Source organism: Phyllostomus hastatus, unplaced genomic scaffold (assembly GCF_019186645.2).
Source record: "Phyllostomus hastatus isolate PE091 unplaced genomic scaffold, TTU_PhHast_1.1 phas_contig_58, whole genome shotgun sequence".
NCBI lineage: Eukaryota > Metazoa > Chordata > Mammalia > Chiroptera > Phyllostomidae > Phyllostomus > Phyllostomus hastatus.
The window spans coordinates 29160945-29173993 of NW_025333916.1; the positions used below are offsets into that span (position 1 = coordinate 29160945).

Below are 13049 nucleotides of genomic sequence, written 5' to 3' on the forward strand. Positions count from 1 at the left end.
ACATGAAACAGATTCTCTAAAGAAGAATCACTGCAGGACATCCACTAAAAATGCAGACGTCGTTTCTAGGAAGGTAACAGTGCCCGCAGTCAACAGAATGATGAGACACAGAAGTCACTGACAGCATTTTCAAAATTATCACTTTTTCACAAAATATTCCAAACTAACATAATAAACTGAATTATTTAATTTAATGTGAAAAAATATAGAATACCCACCATGTTTACCAGGTGGTATATTCTTCAGAAAAATAACTAGTTTTCTAATGTAATAATTACCATATTTTGCTGTTTATAATGTGCACCCCCAATTTTGGCCCAAACTTTCAGGGAAAAAAATCTTTTGTTTTCATCTTTTAATTCAATTATTTAATTACATTTAGAAACAAAGCTGATTATCGTATTTCAGAGTATAATTTTGCATACAGATATTGTTACTGCTTTCTAGAGTAACACTTTTAACGCATAAGCATAAATAAAAGAATTAAAAACATTTATATAGATAGGGAATTAATATTATCCATGTATAATGTGCATCCTTAATTTTTCCTTCAAAAAAATTGGGCAAAAAAGTGAGCATTATACATGACAAAATATGGTATAATTAAGATAAATGTTCTATTGGGGAAAAACACACTGTGAAGACAGATGTGAAATAGATGCTTGTCTACTCTAAACAATGGAGTATAATTATTTTTCTGATTCTTCCAGCCAAGTACGGTGACCATGGAAGAGTGAGGGGGTGAGGGGCACCTGCCCTTCTGTCCCCCACACAGTCAAAAATCTGCAGATAACTTTTTACTTCCCCAAAACTTATTACCAGCTTACTGTTGACCAGAAGTCTTACTGAAAACATAAGCAGTCAATAAATATATTTTGTATGTTATTTGTACTATATATTGTATTCTTACAATAAAGCAAGCTAGAGAAGAGAAACTGTTATTAATAAGAAAAAGCACATTTACAGTATTGTACTGTATTTATCCATACTGGAAGTTTATGTCATCTGTCAGTGCTTACTTCAATACTGCCCTACACAATACACTGTAGATATTACATATGTTACTAACACTAGACATCAAAAATGAGACGATGTGAAAAAATCATATTTACTTATGGGGTATAACAATTCATGTATTGATAATGAAGTAGCAATAAATTGATTTATGGTTGCCATGTATAATTGGTTCTATTGGTTCACAATAAACTAGGCTGTACATTAATGACTTAATCATTATAAAATTTTTGTCATACAGTTTTACAGTCATATTCATAATATAGTACACTGAAAACAGTGATTTTTTTTTAAAAAGCCACTCACCTATGATAGGCTGATACTTAGTTCCTACAATTGCAAGAGAAACATAATATATAGTAACATAATCTTTTAAAAGCACAGTTATAAAATAGTAAAAAAAAAAACCTTAACATGTTGATAGTTTTAAGTATCGCTCACCTTATGCCTACATGAAAGTAGGCTATCCACATCCACACTGATCTTGCACACGACATGTTACATGATGAATTCTTGAACAATGATGACACAAAAACGTCTCACAGTTCCGTACAGTTAATGAATTTATTAGTTATTATCACATAAGACACACGTACACAGCAGTTAAGTTTATTAACTATAGGGCACGATGATCAGTCATTATTCATTAAGTGGAAGTGGATCATCATAAAGATCTTCCTCTTGTCTTCATGTTGAGTAGGCGGAAGAGGACGACGACAACAGGCAGGGAAGGTCTTGCTGTCTCAGAGGTGGCCCAGGCAGAAGAGGGGAAGGAAGGAGAGGGGGAGGCAGGACTGGTAGGCACATTTAGTGTGCTTTACAGAAATTCTGTCGGACTTGTTTGCTTTTCATTTCTCTGTAACTGTTTCTAAACAGTATCAATTCTTTTTCTACTTTTTAGTTTCAGTGCCCATGTCACAGAGGGTGCACAATAAAGAAGTCAGTCTTGAAAAGCCAGCACACTTCTGCCAGACTGTCTAATGTCAATTTGTTTCCTGGCACTGCCTCTGCACTTTCTTCCTCGTTGTCTGGCAGTGGACTTCCTCGTGGTCCACTGCCTCTCTGGTGGAGTGGAAACACTCCTTTCCATCAAGCTGTCTTCTATTAATTCCTCTGGTGTGGTGTCTATTAGCTCTTTAATTTCTATGAGGTCCATACCTTTTTTCTTTTCTAAATATATTTTGATTATGCTATTATAGTTGTCCCATTTCCCCCCTTCATTCCCCTCTACCCTGCATACCCTCTCCCACACACACTTTCCCTTCAATTCATGTCCATGTCTCCTAACTTCTGTGTCTTCTACATTTCCCATACTATTCTTGCCCTCCCCGTCTATTTTCTACCTACCATCTATGCTACTTATTCTCTGTACCTTTTCCCCCCCTCTCTTCCTCCCACTCCCCTGTTGCTAACCCTCCATGTAATCTCCATTTCTGTGGTTCTGTTCTTATTCTAGTCGATTGCTTAATTTGTTTTTGTTTTTGGTGTGGTTGTTAATAACTGAGTTTGCTGTCATTTTACTATACATGTTTTTTATCTTCTTTTTCTTAGATAAGTCCCTTTAACATTTCTGTAATAAGGGCTTGATGATGATAAACTCCTTTAACTTGACCTTATCTGCGAAGCACTTTTTCTACCCTTCCATTCTAAATGAAAGCTTTGCTGGATAGAGCACTCTTGGATGTAGGTCCTTGCCTTTCATGACTTGGAATATTTCTTTCCAGCCCCTTCTTGCCTGCAAGGTCTCTTTTGAGAAATCAGCTGTTAGTCTTATGGGAACTCCTTTGTAGCTTACTGTCTCCTTCTCTTGCTGCTTCTAGGATTCTCTCCTTATCTTTCATCTTGGGTAATGTAATGATGATGTGCCTTGGTGTGTTCCTCCTTGGGTCCAACCTCTTTGGGACTCTCTGAGCTTCCTGGACTTCCTGGAAGTCTATTTCCTTTGCCAGATTGGGGAAGTTCTCCTTTATTATTTGTTCAAATAAGTTTTCCACTTGTTGCTCTTCCTCTTCCCCTTCTGGTACCCCTATAATTAAGATGTTGGAATGTTTAAAGATGTCCTGGAGGTTCCTAAGCCTCTCCTCATTTTTCTGAATTCTTGTTTCTTCATTCCTTTCTGTTTGGTTGTTTGTTTCTTCCTTCTGGTCCACTCCATTGAGTCCCAGTTTCCTTCCCATCACTATTGGTTCCCTGTGCTATTTCCTTCATTTCACTTATCATAGCCTTCTTTTTTTTCGTCTAATTTGTGACCAAATTCAACCAATTCTGTGAGCATCATGATCACCAGTGCTTTGAACTGTGCATCTGATAGGTTGGCTCTCTCTTTGTCGCTTAGTTGTATTTGCTGTGGAGCTTTGATCTGTTCTGTTTAGGCTATTTTTTTCTTGTCTTGTCATGCCCGTTACATGTGAGGGGCAGAGCCTTAGGTGTTCCCCAGGGCAGGGCAACCCATGTCGCTGGGTTGTGACACTTTATGTGGGGGCGGGGTTCAAGAGGGAAAAATGGTGCTACTCTGCTCTCTGCCGAATTTCAGTTACTTCCTCTGCTTCCCCCAAGCAAACTGGGCCCTTCTGGTGCTGATTCCCATGTGGGTGGGTTTGTGTACATTCTAGGGCCCTGTGGGTCTCTCCAATGAACTCTCCTGTGAGGCTGGGAGTCTCTCCCGGCACCTCAACACCTCACAGGTATTTTCAATTGGTGTTTTGAGACTTTATTTCCCTGGGCTGGGACCCTGGGTTACGTGGTCTGCCTGACTCCCCAGTTTCGCCTGGTTTATCTGGGTGTGAATGTGGAACCACCTGGTCAGCCAGCCGCCTTGTGCGCTATGCCCCGCTTCACAGTCGCTGCCTCACTGGGTCTGTCAGTTTACACCCCGTGCCCGGGGTCTGCCCGCTGCCATCTTGCACGCCCAGGGTTTGTCAGCTGCTGCCTTGCACGCCCAGTGCTGCTTTTTTTGCCGCAACCCCTCTCCGCCCCGCCGACCAATCTGGATGAATGTGTCTGTTTTAACTCTTTGGTGGTCGGACTTTCATACAGTTCAATTTTCTATCAGTTCTAGTTGTTATTTTGTTTCTAAATTGTTGTTGTCCTTCTTTTGGTTGTGTGAGGAGGCACAGTGTGTCTACACACGCCTCCATCTTGGCTGGAAGTCTACAAGATCCATGTCTTAAAACCCTTCACCCTCACATTTTTTTTTTCCAACCACATCTACAATTTCTGTCATGATTTCCTTTATTGGCTCTATCATAAGCCTAGGAAGTCATGCACAATATCTGGACACAGTTTTCTCCAGCAGGAATTTATTGTTCCAGTATGATGGCTTTCACAACTTTTTCTATAACAACAATGTCCTCTTCAGTGGTGCAATGCTTCCAAACTTTCATGATGTTCCCTCTAGTGAGGTTCTCTTCCATAGCATTGCCAGTTCTTTTCATAGAGTACCAAGTGGGAAGAGCCTTATTAAAAGTCCTTATGACTCCTGATCTAGAAGCTGAATTAGAGACATTGTGTTGGGGCAAGCAGACCACAGAGACGTGCCTTCAGTGTGAACTCAGGAGGTTTTGGGTGGCCAGGGCATTGCCCAATATCCAAAGAACTTTAAAAGGCAGTCGTCTGCTGGAAAGCTACTTCTTGACTTCAGGGACAAAGCATCAATGGGAGCAATCCAGAAAAAGGGTTCTTATTGTCTAGACTTCTTGTTGTATGGCCAAAGGACTAGCAGCTGGTGTTCATCTTTTCATTTCAAGTCTCAGGGGTTAGCAGCTTTACAGACAAGGCAGTCCTGATCACAAACCCAACTGCATTTGCACAAAACAGACCTGACCTATTCCTTCCTACCCTAATCCTAGTGCTTGTTTTTCTTCCTTACTGATAAATGTCCTCACTAATAAATGGCACTTGTATACAGAATAGGACACTTTTGTCTGCATTAGAAACTTGTTCAGGCTGATATCCTTTCTCCTCAGTCATTTTCTTAATGATGTCTAGGAACTCATCTGCTGTCTCTTGGTCAGCAGAAGCTACTTCTCCTTGTTACTTTGGTATTTTTTAAACCAAACCTCTTTCTAAAATCATCAAATCAACCCTGGCTGGTATTAAATTCTCCAGCTTTTCACCTTCCTCTTAAGCTGTCATATAATGAGTTCACTTTTTCTTGAATCACATTAGAGTCTTTAGTATGCCCTTGTTATAGCAATCTTGCACTCACATAAAAGCTGCATTTTCAATACAAGGTAAAAAAGGTATTTCATAAAAAGTCTAGTTTTTGCCCCTGCTGGCGTAACTGTAGCGATGACATCATGAATTCCCTTTCCTTCTTTTCCGACAGTCCTTATGCTGGATTCTTTTATCTTGGAATGGCGGGAACCACAGCAGAAGACCTCAATCTGCAGCACGTATCAAGCAATTCGACTTTTTTTGCTATGTCATGCCTTTTCTCTGCTTCTTGGGAACAATTCCAGTATCACTAGTGGCAATTGGTATGGGCCCCATGGTGTTTCAAGGTTTAGAGTACTGAAAGAAACATGATGAAAAATACTGAGAACTGCAAAAGATCAGTTTTCATTGAGATACGAAATTTACTGGAGAGAGAAACTGCTCACCCAGGGATTAGCATTACACAGAGTTTTAAGCAGATACTCCCCAACACTTGAGCCCAGCACCACAGCGGCAGGAGGTGGCTACAGAATTATACAAGTAGAGTATATACTACAGTTAGTTTTATGCATCTTTACATACATTATGATTTAATGCTGCATCTTTACATTTGTTTGATTCTCTCAACTGTGAATAATGTCGTGTATAGTCTTGTGCTAATGCGTGTAAGTTTTAAAAAATTTTACTTTTATAATGAATCTGTGTGTGTTTTATAGTAATAAATATAAAATAGACTTGTATCTACACATATTTTAGATATTCCTGACATGCATGTTTTTCTCTTTTTTTTTGGTATTTCTAGGTTACATGGTTTGTCAGCAACTTTTCAAATTGTCACAAATCTCAAAAAAATTTTTCCAAAGTACTTATTGAAAAAAATCTGCATCTAAATGGATTCATGCAATTCAAACCTATGTTGTTCAAGGATGAACTGTATAACCAAAACCCTAGACATTATATAAAAACTTCAGACTCTAAAAGGTGGAAGAAAGAAGCAGGACTGATCAGGGAACTCAGAGCCAAGCGATGACGAGTGCTGAGTGCCCTGGCCATCTTCTCACCTCATGTAGCCCACATCTGGAGCTGAAGGAGCCGGCAACCTGGAAAATGCCAACAAGCATGCACACGAAAAGCTTCTCTAAAAAGCATGGGCTTTTTAGTCCTCCGGGCACAGAGCAACACAGAAAAACTTTTAGACAAGAACTGGTCTACTTCAGCTCAACACCACAGAATGAGCTGCGGTCCCACTCCCACTCAGCGGGATTGTTACAAGGATCTGACCCACCCACTCCCCAATAGCGTCCATGGCATACTGGGAATCAGCCGAGGAACTTTAAAAAATGCTGATGTCTAAGTCCTACTTCTAGAGATTCTGAGTTAACTTGTTTCAGGCCCCAGGGTTTTTAAATGATCCCCCAGTGATTCTAATGTACATCCAAGACAGAGAAACACAGCTATAGAAATTTTTGAAAAAAAAAAAATTTTGAGGACAAAAATCTCAAGTGAACCCAACAAACACCTCTAATATTTTCATATTCATGAAAAGTAAAATAATATAGGTAACAGACTAAAACACATGCCGTTTAAAAAGCCCATTCACCACCACCAACTTTTAGGAGCTCTTCAGGCTTCCTTTCTCGTTTAGCTTCGGTCGGCACCTGGAGTTCCTGTAGTCGTACTGCATGCACACAAGGCAATATCAGTGACTTTTCCCCCATTGTCTAAATCCCCCATCATTCAAAAGTTTAATGTGGCTTTAAATTTTTTTTCCTTTTTACACTAAAAAAATTTCAACTGCAGTTGACATTCAACATTATATTAGTTTTGGGTATATAGCATGGCGGTTAGACCTTAACATAACTTATGAAGTTACGATAAACCTAGCTCCCATCCGACACTGTACAGAGTAATTATTACAATATTGCTGACTATATTCCCTAAGCTATACTCTATATTCCAATGATTATTCTGTGACTGCTAATTTGTAGTTCTTAATCCTTTCCCCATTTTTCACCAGCCATCCAACCCCTTCCCATCTGACATCTATCAGTTTGTTCTCTGTATCAATGATTCTGTTTCTGGTTTGTTTGATTCCACATATGAGTGAAACCAAATGGTATTTGTCCTTCTCTGTCTGACTTATTTCACTTAGCAATGACACCTTCCAGGTCATTGGTGTTGTTGTAAGTGGTTAAGATTTCATTGTCTTCTAATAGCCAAGTACTATTCTATTGTGTATGTGCACCACCTCTTCTTTATCCATTTGTCTTCTGACTGGAACTTTTAATCTATTTGGATTTAAACTGATTGTTATGCAGTTATTACCATTTTATTAAATGTTTCCTAATTGTTTTTTTTTTTAATTCTTTATTCCCAAATGATGCATGAAACCCTTTTAATCTATGGTGTGGTCATGAATGAGTTATGGTTGTTACAGTCATAGCAGATTTTATTTTTTTAAACCCTCACCCAAGGACATTCACTGACTTAAAAAATTTTTCCTTTAGAGAAAGAGAGAGAAACATTCATCATTTGCCACCCATATGCACCTTGACCAGGGATCAAACCTGCAACCGAGGTGTGTGCCCTGAATGAGAATCAAACCTGCACTAGACAGAGCTCCAATCAAACGAGCTACCGGCCAGGCTGACAGGTCTGCTTCTGAAAAGATGTAAGCCGAATACCCAAGTCTAAATGGTCGTGTTTATCCATCAGCCGTTGTTCCACCTTCAGACAGAGCTGCATGAAACAGGCAGTTAATTCAGCCCACAACTCAATCACAGAAGTACTTTTCCTCAAGACAAACACTGTCACAAACTATTCCCATTCTGACACAGGAAATATTTTAAAATTTGTACTCAAGAGCACAAATTTAATCAAATTAATTTTGTACTTCATCAAGGACATTCTTAAATAAAAGTGGCTTCAAAGAACACAAAAGTGGGAGTGCATGGTAGTGAAGAAGAAGACAGCTATGAGTACAGTTTGCTGCCAGTGTCCTTACTGTGGCTAAAGTGCCAGCAGTTACACCCACCACTGCGTGTTGAATATTGCTTTTGCATAGCAGTGCAAATGTTCACATGATGAAAAAAATCTCAGTATTTTTATGAAACAGCTATACTCCTGGAAGGGTCTGAGGAACCCCCAGGTGTCTGTGGACCGCCCATTAAAAACTGCTCTCAAGAGATAAGTGGGACAGAGTGTAGTTCAGTGAAGGTCATCGCATGCACTATTAAAAAAGGATGCAAATTTAAATTTATGCACTTGGAAATATGCTCACATATTTATGATAGTTAAGAAGAATCAAGTAGCATCATAGAATGTACAGTACTTCTAATTTGTGAACTACATACAGATGTTTATGTATGGATATAAAATGTTTGGAAAGATATTAATGTTAGTAAAGGCTACCTTTAAGAAAGGGTATTTTACATCATAATTTTGTGGTTTTAAAATAAGTATACTTTTCTAATTTTTTTTAAAAACCTCTTAAAAACAGGAACTTCCTTATTCCTTGTACTAATGACCATCATTAGTACAATGCTTTGAAAAGGCTTTTTAATTCCCCTTCCCTCAAAAGATAGGCTCTCCATATAAAAACAAAATTTGCATTACCGATAATTTTACTGAGAAAAAGAAAGAAGCAGAAAGGAAAAGCAAAAACATTGTCTAATGATGGTCACTGGAGTCTTACCTAAATTACTGAAAACAAGTTCTCCCAAACTAGGCCACATCCTTCATCTATAAGGATGAAGACTTTATTTACACTATATCAATGCCACTTTGTTAAGTTTGCAAGTAAACATGGGCAAAGTTACTGAACTTTTCCTGATTTTTAGTAACAATGCAAGTAAATAATGAAGAAATAATGAGGCTACCCACTTTGTAATACTCAAGAACAATACTGATATCAGTAGGCAATTAATCTGAAATCTCAAAAAACAAAACTCAGAAGCCATCACTTTATTTAGTTACATGGGCATTTTCAATAGAATTTTCTTTCCAGTGTCTTTTGATTACTATTATTAGCCTACTGTGAAAAATCTTAACCCCTGGATCACAAACTATTTTTTGATTAACATTTTAGTTCTATCACAAAAAGAACTGCTATCTCAGAAGCTGAGCAGTTATCAATTTGAGTCTTTATTATATCTCAGATTATTTCATTTCATTATTTCCTATCCTCTTGGATTGTTTTAATGTCACTTGCAACTCTGCAGGTTGTAAGAGCTGAATTACTCATTACAACTGTGTATTTCTAAGATTTTGGAAAGGTTTAACATTGATTTTTAGTCTCACTTATAAGGAAAGTTGTACTAAATCTGCAACTTGAAATATTTACTACTTTTTATACAGCTGGCCTTAGGTAAAGTTACGTCTTAGGACGACAGCCTTTTGTACATTTCAGCATCACCTAGAAGCAAAGATAAGGGATGCTTATTAACAAGCAGCGAACAACATTTAGAACTTGGAGAGGCAGGTAGAATTTGAGCAAAGCATAGATAGAAAACAAATCCTCCCATTTGAAACTTGCTTTGCTAATGGCAGTGAATATTTTTAAAGAACATGGATGTACTTACTGATCAACATGCACCAGCAGATAGGTTCTGTGGGCAGATATTCAAGCTCACAGAGGAAACACTAATTACAAAGATCAATGCTTTGCACATGGCAAGCATTCACAAATGCACATGAAACAAACACAAAAGCAAAATCCTTTGTTTTAAAGAGGCTATTGCATTGCCATTGTATGAGGTCAAAAGTAGCAATTGTGTAACCACAGCAGGTAAGATTATTTAGTACCTAAGAGTAAACATAGAGAACTGCTTTTAAGAGGATGAATGAGGGTCAGGATTTGCACGCCTTTTTAATGAAATGGACCTTATGGTAAACAGATTTGGCTGAATATGTGACAACCAACATATAAGTAACAGCAAGTAAGTGATAGGGACATACTTGAACAGTACAATTGCTTTCTTTGTAAAACGAGAAGTAATAATTTATAATCACTGTTTTTTAAACTGTTATTTAATATTAAAATTTAAGAATTAAGTTTTGAAGATTTCTAGGAGGCAAAGGAATAAATTACCTTTTACAATGCTTTTATTAGAATATCAGTAAAAATATTCATAATAATTTAGACCTACCTGATTTTCTTAACAAACCAGCTTCTAAAGAGGTTGGCCATTTCCTATTATTTATTACCAAGCTTTAAAAATCACTATTTATCAAAGGCAGATGAGAAAAATGAAATCATCTCATCAATTCTAAATGGGGGGCTGGGGGCAGGGTGGGAATCAGATGGCCAGTCATAAAGTAACAAATGTGAATACTTTTTGTTAATGATTATAAAGCATTCAAGCCTACACTTTTGTCGATTCATTGAAGCAGTAGCATAAAAAGTATCATTATATTATAAGTAAAATAAATCTGACAATTAGCATAAAAGATTTTCAGGATTTATCTATAATACTGTTAGGGATTGACTATGTGAATACACTATAAATATTTCACATTGTCCTTGAATAAAGAAAAATCAGAAGATATCTGCTATTATTATCAAAATAAAATTTGAAAACTTTACAGATTAGAGAGATTAAACAATTTTTATTTTCAATAATAAAAATTTATTCTAAAAATTAGTTTATTATTATGAAAATAAAGCAAATGGTATTTTTCTTTCAGAATTTTAAAGGTACTTGCCTGAATTGTTGCCAATGAAAAGTTTGCTATCATTTTTACCTATTTTCCTCTCTGTGAGACTCTTTTCCCCTCTGACTATTCCAAAGATGTCCTCTCTAACACAGGATTTGCAGTGGCAATATGATTGCAGTATGCCTTGATGAAGTCTTCTTGTTTCCTGTGCTTGGAGTTCTCTGAGATTCTTGGATCCATGAGTTCAGTTTTCATTACATTTGGAAAAAAATTTACCATTTACCAATTATTTCTTCAAATATTTCTTCTCCCTTCTCTCATTTGGGGACTTGGATTATTTGTATATTAAGCTCTTGAAGTCTTTTTTTTCTCCCAGTCTTTTTTTACATTTTATTTTTGTATAGTTTCTATTGTTTTGTCAAGTTCACTAATAATCTTTTCTTCTGGAATACCTACTCTACATCAATCTCGCCGATATTGTAGGAAATTAACCCATGTGTCTAAATTTGTATGGTATGGGGATACCATAGTTTTTAATCCCCAGAAGGCTGATGTGAGGCTTTTAAAAATACCTTCCAAGTGTCTACTTGACATACTCAGTCTTTCCTCTAGCTTCTTTACATAGGGAACGCAATTATAAAAACTGTTTTAATGATCCTTTCCATGAATTCTACCACATGTATCTTTTTGTGGGTAGTTTCAATGAATTTCTCTCCCTCAGCATGGATCACACGCCAGCACTGCCCTCCTCCATCCAGCAAAGCAGCTCCTGAAATGCAGACCTGCATTCGGAGGCTTCTTCAAGACAACACTAACAGTGAGTAATCAGACTGTCAATCACCTAACTTCGGAACCAACCAGACACAGTTTTCTTCCTAGTAAATAAATAGTTTCATTTTAAAATGAAAAAAAATCCTCTATGCTAGGTTTTTAAGCATTAATTTATTATCATCTATAAGCAAATGCTTCCTTTGAAATTACAACCAAGAAACATCTAGATAGTTCTCAAAAAATTTCTAATGTTAAAGATATTGCAGGACAAGAATGATGACATAGTTACTGAAAGAAAATACATAATTTATACTTGTAACTCTGAAGATACAGTGAAACTGTTATTGAAAAGTTATGAAAAAATTAGCCTTGTATTTATGATTAGATTTATTCAAGACCAAAATACATAATCCCAGCACTAATCATAAATGCTATGCTATCATCAACATAAAACTAAGACTTACATCTAGGGCATTGGAAATCTTAGTAGAGATAACAACAAAAATCTATATCAAATAGTGTGATGACTGATTTCAAATAAAATCAGCCACTGGAAAAAAAATCGTTGTTCTATAAATCAATACTACCTATAATTAGAACAATAATGATAAAAATAATCAGCTTTCAAATAAAATTTAGGATTACAAAATTGAATCAAGGAACTTAGTGTTATTTCTAAATTATATTCTTACACAGCTCTTAAGATAGTACTTCACTTACCTTCAAAATAAAGTTAGAATTAAAATTACTATTGTATGACATTACTACAATATATAATGAAAAATAGATTTGGGTAGATTAATTTGCTAAGGATAGACCTACCAGACTAACTGATGTTAATAACGTGTGCAAAAAACCTGATGACTAAATGGAAGCAGAATATCTATTATTTATTTATAAGTTCAGAATCTAATAAGGAATAATGTTATATTTTTCTGTAACACCAATGATAGAGTCAGGGCTTAAAAAAGAGGAGGTGAGAAGCAGAAAGAAACTGTTTAGGTTATGACAAAAGGCTATTATCACTCCAAGTGAAGAAAATACAATGTCCACGTGTTTAGGGTACTAATTAGCAGTCTCATTTCACGGGAGAAATAACTCCAGAGGTATACTCATAACTGAATACTTCACTAGAATATTACATACTAGGAAAAGAAAGGAATGATATTAAGAGCAAAAAGAAAATCATTTTTCAGATCATAGGCCCTAGGAGTCCGTTAATTCTCCCTTCATTTCTCAGATGAGGAAGTAGCTCTCAAGAAACAAGGTGACTTGCGCAAGGTCCCATTTCACAAACAGGACTAGAACTCAGGTCTTATGAATTCTTGGATATTGTCCTTTCCTCTACACTAGATGCTAGGAAGGTGATCTCCAGCATAAAAGCAAAGTAAAATGGATCAAACTTAAAACTAAAGAAGGCAGTCAGAGCAATGTACTTTAGCTGTATGCTGAGG

General features: G+C 36.7%; 1 protein-coding gene across 2 annotated transcripts in view; it reads right to left on the reverse strand.

The window, feature by feature from the left end:
- The window catches only part of IPO11 (importin 11), a 182372-nt gene that overhangs the window by 2885 nt on the left and 166438 nt on the right, over positions 1–13049 (reverse strand). The gene's annotated exons all lie outside the window — the stretch shown is intronic.